General features: G+C 45.5%; 1 protein-coding gene across 1 annotated transcript in view; it reads right to left on the bottom strand.

Annotated features, from left to right (window-relative positions):
* Window positions 1-11,952, bottom strand: part of CORO2A (coronin 2A) — a 234,296-nt gene extending 222,344 nt beyond the window's left edge. The window contains exon 1 of the mRNA XM_073549712.1: window positions 11,614-11,952. The gene's annotated coding sequence lies outside the window, so the exon portion shown is untranslated. The remainder of the gene's footprint in view (window positions 1-11,613) is intronic.
* Between the last annotated feature and the right edge of the window lie 586 nt (window positions 11,953-12,538).

The raw sequence follows: 12,538 nt of genomic DNA, 5'->3' as shown, positions 1-12,538 counted from the left end.
TCTTGATTTTACTTGCGGCTTTGTTCACATTTCATTCAGGACCAACATTAGTGGCTCCATCAAGGATTCATTCTAAAGTCATGAAAAACTGGAATTGTACTGTACCCTCAACCGGTCTGGACTATTCACAACGATGAGGCAGACAGAGTCACTTTGTGCCAAGTCTGACTTCCATTTTGCCAGCGTCGTGCCTTCTTGGAGCAAGCAATAAATCATGGTCAATGTACATTTGTGCCGGCCTCATAAAGACAGACACTGCTGACGTACAGGCCAGAAACATGGACTAAAAATGGGTCCAGCACACGGAAAGAAACACGGACCGATCACATTGATGTGTGGGAGATAGTTCTGAGTAAGAAGTGGTCCGAACACAGGCCGCTAAGGAACGGACAGGCCGCAGCTCTACAGACCTGGGCATGACAACTTCTTATATTTCTATGAGGCTGTCATGATCAGGTCAGAAGGAGCCCCGAAGTCACTGACCTTGGACCGATTCGCACGGACGTCTGAATGAACCTTTATAGACCAGACTTTTTCATACCGTTCACCACCACACAAAAAAAGTAGAAGCCTATGAATGACTTATGCATGCAAATATCTAGTGAAATTAATTTACATCCTCAAAATGGTTAGCGAGGCTGGCACAGTCTGTACCTGGTGCCAGTATACCATAGTTCCAACACGTTACGGTACACAGTGAAAAGTACGAGATACGACCATTAGACTCAGTTCACGTCATTAATCATTATCCTTTCAGCAGTGTTATACAGATTATATATACAGTATATACATGTAGAAAAAAATCAAGAAATACAACCCAATAGTATTCAGAAGCATGCAACGCAGGAGATTTAGGACGTTAGCACCAGGCCTTGTAGCAGTCCAGCAGGCCACTAGACTTTTCTGCATTAATCTTTGTACAATATGAGTAAAACGTTGGCAAAGATGCAAAATATACAAATACAAAAGAGGACATAACAACACCCCATAGTCCAAGAAGGCTGCACCCTAAAATGGAGTCATCTATTACACAATATGGAGTCATACACACCCTGCACAGTATATCACCCCAATATAGAGTAATACACACCCTGCACAGTGTAACACCCCCAATATAGAGTAATACACACCCTGCACAGTGTAACACCCCCAATATGGAGTAATACACACCCTGCACAGTATATCACCCCAATATAGAGTAATACACACCCTGCACAGTGTAACACCCCCGATATAGAGTAATACACACCCTGCACAGTGTAACACCCCCAATATGGAGTAATACACACCCTGCACAGTATATCACCCCAATATAGAGTAACACACACCCTGCAAAGTGTAACACCCCCAATATAGAGTAATACACACTCTGTCCAGTGTAACACCCCCAATATAGAGTAATACACACCCTGCACAATGTAACACCCCCAATATAGAGTAATACACACCCTGCACAGTGTAACACCCCCAATATGGAGTAATACACACCCTGCACAGTATATCACCCCAATATAGAGTAACACACACCCTGCAAAGTGTAACACCCCCAATATAGAGTAATACACACTCTGTCCAGTGTAACACCCCCAATATGGAGTAATACACACCCTGCACAGTATATCACCCCAATATAGAGTAACACACACCCTGCAAAGTGTAACACCCCCAATATAGAGTAATACACACTCTGTCCAGTGTAACACCCCCAATATAGAGTAATACACACCCTGCACAGTGTAACACCCCCAATATGGAGTAATACACACCCTGCACAGTGTATCACCCCAAATATGGAGTAATACACACCCTGCACAGTGTAACACCCCCAATATAGAGTAATACACACTCTGTACAGTATAACACCCCCAATATAGAGTAATACACACTCTGTCCAGTGAAACACCCCCAATATAGAGTAATACACACCCTGCACAGTGTAACACCCCCAATATGGAGTAATACACACCCTGCACAGTGTATCACCCCAAATATGGTGTAATACACACCCTGCACAGTGTAACACCCCAATGTGGAGTAATACACACCCTGTACAGTGTAACACCCCAATATGGAGTAATACATACACTGTACAGTGTAACACCCCCAATATAGAGTAATACATACCCTGTACAGTGTAACACCCCAATGTGGAGTAATACACACCCTGTACAGTGTAACACCCCAATACGGAGTAATACACACCCTGCACAGTGTAACACCCCAATATGCAGTAATACATACACTGTACAGTGTAACACTCCCAATATTGAGTAATACATACCCTGTACAGTGTAACACCCCAATACGGAGTAATACACACCCTGCACAGTGTAACACCCCCAATATGGAGTAATACATACCCTGTACAGTGTAACACCCCCAATATGGAGTAATACATACACTGTACAGTGTAACACCCCAATACGGAGTAATACATACCCTGCACAGTGTAACACCCCAATATGGAGTAATACACACCCTGCACAGTGTAACACCCAATATGGTGTAATACATACCCTGTACAGAGTAACACCCCCAATATAGAGTAATACATACCCTGCACAGTGTAACACCCCAATACGGAGTAATACATACACTGTACAGTGTAACACCCCAATATGGAGTAATACACACCCTGCACAGTGTAACACCCCAATATGGAGTAATACACACCCTGTACAGTGTAACACCCCAATATGGAGTAATACATACACTGCACAGTGTAACACCCCAATATGGAGTAATACATACACTGTACAGTGTAACACCCCAATACGGAGTAATACACACCCTGCACAGTGTAACACCCCAATACGGAGTAATACACACCCCCTTCAGTGTAACACCCCCAATATGGAGTAACACATACCCCGTACAGTGTAACACCCCAATACGGAGTAATACACACCCTGCACAGTGTAACACCCCAATACGGAGTAATACACACCCCGTTCAGTGTAACACCCCCAATACGGAGTAATACATACCCTGTACAGCGTAACACCCCAATACGGAGTAATACACACCCTGCACAGTGTAACACCCCAATATGCAGTAATACATACCCTGTACAGTGTAACACCCCAATACGGAGTAATACACACCCTGCACAGTGTAACACCCCAATACGGAGTAATACACACCCCGTTCAGTGTAACACCCCCAATACGGAGTAATACATACCCTGTACAGTGTAACACCCCAATACGGAGTAATACACACCCTGCACAGTGTAACACCCCCAATATGGAGTAATACATACCCTGCACACTGTACAGTACACTGTACGTGTTAAAGTGTAACACCCCAATACGGAGTAATACATACCCTGCACAGTGTAACACCCCAATATGGAGTAATACATACCCTGTACACTGTACAGTACACTGTACGTGTTACAGTGTAACACCCCAATACGGAGTAATACACACCCTGCACAGTGTAACACCCCCAATATGGAGTAATACACACCCTGTACAGTGTAACACCCCAATATGGAGTAATATATACCCTGTACAGTGTAACACCCCAATATGGAGTAATACATACCCTGTACAGTGTGACACCCCAATATGGAGTAATACATACCCTGTACAGTGTAACACTCCAATATGGAGTAATACACACCCTGTACAGTGTAACACCCCCAAAATGGAGTAATACACACCCTGCACAGTGTATCACCCCAATATGGAGTAATACACACCCTGTACAGTGTATCACCCCCAATATAGATTAATGCACACCCTGCAAAGTGTAACACCCCAATATAGAGTAATACACACCCTGTACAGTGTAACACCCCCAATATGGAGTAATACACACCCTGCACAGTGTATCACCCCAATATGGAGTAATACACACCCTGCACAGTGTATCACCCCAATATGGAGTAATACACACCCTGTACAGTGTATCACCCCCAATATAGAGTAATGCACACCCTGCACAGTGTAACACCCCAATATAGAGTAATACACACCCTGCACAGTGTAACACCCCCAATACGGAGTAATACACACCCCGTTCAGTATAACACCCCCAATACGGAGTAATACATACCCTGTACAGTGTAACACCCCAATACGGAGTAATACACACCCTGCACAGTGTAACACCCCCAATATGGAGTAATACATACCCTGTACAGTGTAACACCCCAATATGGAGTAATACACACCCTGTACAGTGTAACACCCCAATATGGAGTAATACATACCCTGTACAGTGTAACACTCCAATATGGAGTAATACACACCCTGTACAGTGTAACACCCCCAATATGGAGTAATACACACTCTGCAAAGTGTAACACCCCCAATATAGAGTAATACACACCCTGTACAGTGTAACACCCCCAATATGGAGTAATACACACCCTGCACAGTGTATCACCCCAATATGGAGTAATACACACCCTGTACAGTGTATCACCCCAATATGGAGTAATACACACCCTGTACAGTGTATCACCCCCAATATAGAGTAATACACACCCTGTACAGTGTATCACCCCCAATATAGAGTAATACACACCCTGCACAGTGTAACACCCCCAATATAGAGTAATGCACACCCTGTACAGTGTATCACCCCCAATATAGAGTAATACACACTCTGCAAAGTGTAACACCCCCAATATAGAGTAATACACACCCTGTACAGTGTAACACTCCAATATGGAGTAATACACACCCTGTACAGTGTAACACCCCCAATATGGAGTAATACACACTCTGCAAAGTGTAACACCCCCAATATAGAGTAATACACACCCTGTACAGTGTAACACCCCCAATATGGAGTAATACACACCCTGCACAGTGTATCACCCCAATATGGAGTAATACACACCCTGTACAGTGTATCACCCCAATATGGAGTAATACACACCCTGTACAGTGTATCACCCCCAATATAGAGTAATACACACCCTGTACAGTGTATCACCCCCAATATAGAGTAATACACACTCTGCAAAGTGTAACACCCCCAATATAGAGTAATACACACCCTGTACAGTGTAACACTCCAATATGGAGTAATACACACCCTGTACAGTGTAACACCCCCAATATGGAGTAATACACACTCTGCAAAGTGTAACACCCCCAATATAGAGTAATACACACCCTGTACAGTGTAACACCCCCAATATGGAGTAATACACACCCTGCACAGTGTATCACCCCAATATGGAGTAATACACACCCTGTACAGTGTATCACCCCAATATGGAGTAATACACACCCTGTACAGTGTATCACCCCCAATATAGAGTAATACACACCCTGTACAGTGTATCACCCCCAATATAGAGTAATACACACCCTGCACAGTGTAACACCCCCAATATAGAGTAATGCACACCCTGTACAGTGTATCACCCCCAATATAGAGTAATACACACCCTGTACAGTGTAACACCCCCAATATGGAGTAATACACACCCTGCACAGTGTATCACCCCAATATGGAGTAATACTACACACCCTGTACAGTGTATCACCCCAATATGGAGTAATACACACCCTGTACAGTGTATCACCCCAATATGGAGTAATACACACCCTGTACAGTGTATCACCCCAATATAGAGTAATACACACCCTGTACAGTGTATCACCCCCAATATAGAGTAATACACACCCTGCACAGTGTAACACCCCCAATATAGAGTAATACACACTCTGTACAGTATAACACCCCCAATATGGAGTAATACACACCCTGTACAGTGTAACACCCCCAATATGGAGTAATACACACCCTGCACAGTGTATCACCCCAATATGGAGTAATACACACCCTGTACAGTGTAACACCCCCAATATAGAGTAATACACACCCTGCACAGTGTAACACCCCCAATATAGAGTCATACACACCCTGTACAGTGTAACACCCCCAATATGGAGTAATACACACCCTGCACAGTGTATCACCCCAATATGGAGTAATACACACCCTGCACAGTGTATCACCCCAATATGGAGTAATACACACCCTGTACAGTGTATCACCCCCAATATAGAGTAATGCACACCCTGCACAGTGTAACACCCCAATATAGAGTAATACACACCCTGCACAGTGTAACACCCCCAATACGGAGTAATACACACCCTGTACAGTGTATCACCCCCAATATAGAGTAATGCACACCCTGCACAGTGTAACACCCCAATATAGAGTAATACACACCCTGCACAGTGTAACACCCCCAATACGGAGTAATACACACCCCGTTCAGTATAACACCCCCAATACGGAGTAATACATACCCTGTACAGTGTAACACCCCAATACGGAGTAATACACACCCTGCACAGTGTAACACCCCCAATATGGAGTAATACATACCCTGTACACTGTACAGTACACTGTACGTGTTACAGTGTAACACCCCAATACGGAGTAATACATACCCTGCACAGTGTAACACCCCTAATATGGAGTAATACACACCCTGTACAGTGTAACACCCCAATATGGAGTAATACATACCCTGTACAGTGTAACACTCCAATATGGAGTAATACACACCCTGTACAGTGTAACACCCCCAATATGGAGTAATACACACTCTGCAAAGTGTAACACCCCCAATATAGAGTAATACACACCCTGTACAGTGTAACACCCCCAATATGGAGTAATACACACCCTGCACAGTGTATCACCCCAATATGGAGTAATACACACCCTGTACAGTGTATCACCCCAATATGGAGTAATACACACCCTGTACAGTGTATCACCCCCAATATAGAGTAATACACACCCTGTACAGTGTATCACCCCCAATATAGAGTAATACACACCCTGCACAGTGTAACACCCCCAATATAGAGTAATGCACACCCTGTACAGTGTATCACCCCCAATATAGAGTAATACACACCCTGTACAGTGTAACACCCCCAATATGGAGTAATACACACCCTGCACAGTGTATCACCCCAATATGGAGTAATACACACCCTGTACAGTGTATCACCCCAATATGGAGTAATACACACCCTGTACAGTGTATCACCCCAATATGGAGTAATACACACCCTGTACAGTGTATCACCCCAATATAGAGTAATACACACCCTGTACAGTGTATCACCCCCAATATAGAGTAATACACATCCTGCACAGTGTAACACCCCCAATATAGAGTAATACACACTCTGTACAGTATAACACCCCCAATATGGAGTAATACACACCCTGTACAGTGTAACACCCCCAATATGGAGTAATACACACCCTGCACACGTGTATCACCCCAATATGGAGTAATACACACCCTGTACAGTGTAACACCCCCAATATAGAGTAATACACACCCTGCACAGTGTAACACCCCCAATATAGAGTAATACACACCCTGTACAGTGTAACACCCCCAATATGGAGTAATACACACCCTGCACAGTGTATCACCCCAATATGGAGTAATACACACCCTGCACAGTGTATCACCCCAATATGGAGTAATACACACCCTGTACAGTGTATCACCCCCAATATAGAGTAATGCACACCCTGCACAGTGTAACACCCCAATATAGAGTAATACACACCCTGCACAGTGTAACACCCCCAATACGGAGTAATACACACCCTGTACAGTGTATCACCCCCAATATAGAGTAATGCACACCCTGCACAGTGTAACACCCCAATATAGAGTAATACACACCCTGCACAGTGTAACACCCCCAATACGGAGTAATACACACCCCGTTCAGTATAACACCCCCAATACGGAGTAATACATACCCTGTACAGTGTAACACCCCAATACGGAGTAATACACACCCTGCACAGTGTAACACCCCCAATATGGAGTAATACATACCCTGTACACTGTACAGTACACTGTACGTGTTACAGTGTAACACCCCAATACGGAGTAATACATACCCTGCACAGTGTAACACCCCTAATATGGAGTAATACACACCCTGTACAGTGTAACACCCCAATATGGAGTAATACATACCCTGTACAGTGTAACACTCCAATATGGAGTAATACACACCCTGTACAGTGTAACACCCCCAATATGGAGTAATACACACTCTGCAAAGTGTAACACCCCCAATATAGAGTAATACACACCCTGTACAGTGTAACACCCCCAATATGGAGTAATACACACCCTGCACAGTGTATCACCCCAATATGGAGTAATACACACCCTGTACAGTGTATCACCCCAATATGGAGTAATACACACCCTGTACAGTGTATCACCCCCAATATAGAGTAATACACACCCTGTACAGTGTATCACCCCCAATATAGAGTAATACACACCCTGCACAGTGTAACACCCCCAATATAGAGTAATGCACACCCTGTACAGTGTATCACCCCCAATATAGAGTAATACACACCCTGTACAGTGTAACACCCCCAATATGGAGTAATACACACCCTGCACAGTGTATCACCCCAATATGGAGTAATACACACCCTGTACAGTGTATCACCCCAATATGGAGTAATACACACCCTGTACAGTGTATCACCCCAATATAGAGTAATACACACCCTGTACAGTGTATCATCCCCAATATAGAGTAATACACACCCTGCACAGTGTAACACCCCCAATATAGAGTAATACACACTCTGTACAGTATAACACCCCCAATATGGAGTAATACACACCCTGTACAGTGTAACACCCCCAATATGGAGTAATACACACCCTGCACAGTGTATCACCCCAATATGGAGTAATACACACCCTGTACAGTGTAACACCCCCAATATAGAGTAATACACACCCTGCACAGTGTAACACCCCCAATATAGAGTAATACACACCCTGCACAGTGTAACACCCCCAATATAGAGTAATACACACCCTGTACAGTGTATCACCCCAATATGGAGTAATACACACCCTGTACAGTGCATCACCCCCAATATAGAGTAATACACACCCTGCACAGTGTAACACCCACAATATGGAGTAATACACACCCTGTACAGTGTATCACCCCCAATATAGAGTAATACACACCCTGCACAGTGTAACACCCCCAATATAGAGTAATACACACCCTGTACAGTGTATCACCCCCAATATAGAGTAATACACACCCTGCACAGTGTAACACCCCCAATATGGAGTAATACACACCCTGTACAGTGTATCACCCCCAATATAGAGTAATACACACCCTGCACAGTGTAACACCCCCAATATAGAGTAATGCACACCCTGTACAGTGTATCACCCCCAATATAGAGTAATGCACACCCTGTACAGTGTAACACCCCCAATACGGAGTAATACACACCCTGTACAGTGTAACACCCCAATACGGAGTAATACACACCCTGTACAGTGTAACACCCCAATATGGAGTAATACACACCCTGTACAGTGTAACACCCCAATATGGAGTAATACATACCCTGTACAGTGTAACACCCCAATATGGAGTAATACACACCCTGTACAGTGTATCACCCCCAATATAGAGTAATACACACCCTGCACAGTGTAACACCCCCAATATGGAGTAATACACACCCTGTACAGTGTATCACCCCCAATATAGAGTAATACACACCCTGCACAGTGTAACACCCCCAATATAGAGTAATGCACACCCTGTACAGTGTATCACCCCCAATATAGAGTAATGCACACCCTGCACAGTGTAACACCCCCAATACGGAGTAATACACACCCTGTACAGTGTAACACCCCAATACGGAGTAATACACACCCTGTACAGTGTAACACCCCAATATGGAGTAATACACACCCTGTACAGTGTAACACCCCAATATGGAGTAATACATACCCTGTACAGTGTAACACCCCAATATGGAGTAATACACACCCTGTACAGTGTATCACCCCCAATATAGAGTAATGCACACCCTGCACAGTGTAACACCCCCAATATAGAGTAATGCACACCCTGTACAGTGTATCACCCCCAATATAGAGTAATGCACACCCTGTACAGTGTAACACCCCCAATACGGAGTAATACACACCCTGTACAGTGTAACACCCCAATACGGAGTAATACACACCCTGTACAGTGTAACACCCCAATATGGAGTAATACACACCCTGTACAGTGTAACACCCCAATATGGAGTAATACATACCCTGTACAGTGTAACACCCCAATATGGAGTAATACACACCCTGTACAGTGTATCACCCCCAATATAGAGTAATACACACCCTGCACAGTGTAACACCCCCAATATGGAGTAATACACACCCTGTACAGTGTATCACCCCCAATATAGAGTAATACACACCCTGCACAGTGTAACACCCCCAATATAGAGTAATGCACACCCTGTACAGTGTATCACCCCCAATATAGAGTAATGCACACCCTGCACAGTGTAACACCCCCAATACGGAGTAATACACACCCTGTACAGTGTAACACCCCAATATGGAGTAATACACACCCTGTACAGTGTAACACCCCAATACGGAGTAATACACACCCTGTACAGTGTAACACCCCAATACGGAGTAATACATACCCTGTACAGTGTAACACCCCAATATGGAGTAATACACACCCTGTACAGTGTAACACCCCAATACGGAGTAATACATACCCTGTACAGTGTAACACCCCAATATGGAGTAATACACACCCTGTACAGTGTAACACCCCAATATGGAGTAATACACACCCTGTACAGTGTATCACCCCCAATATAGAGTAATACACACCCTGCACAGTGTAACACCCCCAATATGGAGTAATACACACCCTGTACAGTGTATCACCCCCAATATAGAGTAATACACACCCTGCACAGTGTAACACCCCCAATATAGAGTAATGCACACCCTGTACAGTGTATCACCCCCAATATAGAGTAATACACACCCTGTACAGTGTAACACCCCCAATATAGAGTAATGCACACCCTGTACAGTGTATCACCCCCAATATAGAGTAATGCACACCCTGTACAGTGTAACACCCCCAATACGGAGTAATACACACCCTGTACAGTGTAACACCCCAATATGGAGTAATACACACCCTGTACAGTGTAACACCCCAATACGGAGTAATACACACCCTGTACAGTGTAACACCCCAATACGGAGTAATACACACCCTGTACAGTGTAACACCCCAATACGGAGTAATACATACCCTGTACAGTGTAACACCCCAATACGGAGTAATACACACCCTGTACAGTGTAACACCCCAATACGGAGTAATACATACCCTGTACAGTGTAACACCCCAATATGGAGTAATACACACCCTGTACAGTGTAACACCCCAATATGGAGTAATACACACCCTGTACAGTGTAACACCCCAATACGGAGTAATACATACCCTGTACAGTGTAACACCCCAATATGGAGTAATACACACCCTGTACAGGGTAACACCCCAAGTGTCAGGCTGCAGACCTGTACGGAAAGCTGTAAGCTCCTGGGTCCCCCCACACAGGACAGACGGTGCTGCTGCAGGGACCCCGGCATGGTCACGTGACACGATTCCTCTCAGACGCAGCACATACGGCAGATAACAGAGTGGTGCCAGCCCCCCAGTGTCCTCCTTAGAGGGGGCACAGCCTTCTTACCTTTGCTCCAGTCCTGCAGCTTTCCTCAGGTGCTGTCCCTGGTCTGGAGCCGCTGCAGCAGTGAGACAAGCCCAGCCCACTATCCCAATGCACAGCCTGTGAGCACACACTGGGGACGGCTGCTGTCCTCCTCCTCCTGCCGTGCCGGCTGCTAGTGTCCTCTTCCAGATCCTGCAGGATCCTTCATTCATACATCATGACAAGTGCTTCATGGAATCTTCCAGGTCGGGGAGGAGGCAGGAAAATGGCCTGTAGTGAGGGAGGATGCGGCTCCAGAGGTCAGCAGAGGATGGCATGGATGGAGAAGGCACAGGGCTGAGATCCTTTGTGTGCAGGGAGTAATGGGAGCCTCCCTGGGGCAGCAGATTCATATTTATATGGAGGTGGGGCCAGTCCGGCTGGAAGACAACAGGTTGCTGGCATGGAGCTCAGCCCCGGCTGCCCTGCTCTGTACACACGGGAGTGCAGCTCTCCTCCTCTGTGGGACATGCTGTGTACACGGGAGTGCAGCTCTCCTCCTCTGTGGGACATGCTGTGTACACGGGAGTGCAGCTCTCCTCCTCTGTGGGACATGCTGTGTACACGGGAGTGCAGCTCTCCTCCTCTGTGGGACATGCTGTGTACACGGGAGTGCAGCTCTCCTCCTCTGTGGGACATGCTGTGTACACGGGAGTGCAGCTCTCCTCCTCTGTGGGACATGCTGTGTACACGTGAGTGCAGCTCTCCTCCTCTGTGGGACATGCTGTGTACACGGGAGTGCAGCTCTCCTCCTCTGTGGGACATGCTGTGTACACGGGAGTGCAGCTCTCCTCCTCTGTGGGACATGCTGTGTACACGGGAGTGCAGCTCTCCTCCTCTGTGGGACATGCTGTGTACACGGGAGTGCAGCTCTCCTCCTCTGTGGGACATGCTGTGTACACGGGAG

The sequence above is a fragment of the Dendrobates tinctorius genome, unplaced genomic scaffold (assembly GCF_039654945.1).
Source record: "Dendrobates tinctorius isolate UK_male_01 unplaced genomic scaffold, ASM3965494v1 ptg000160l, whole genome shotgun sequence".
NCBI classification, from domain to species: Eukaryota; Metazoa; Chordata; class Amphibia; order Anura; family Dendrobatidae; genus Dendrobates; species Dendrobates tinctorius.
Note: the sequence above shows the minus strand (reverse complement) of the source record. Positions and strands in the feature narration are given on the sequence as shown.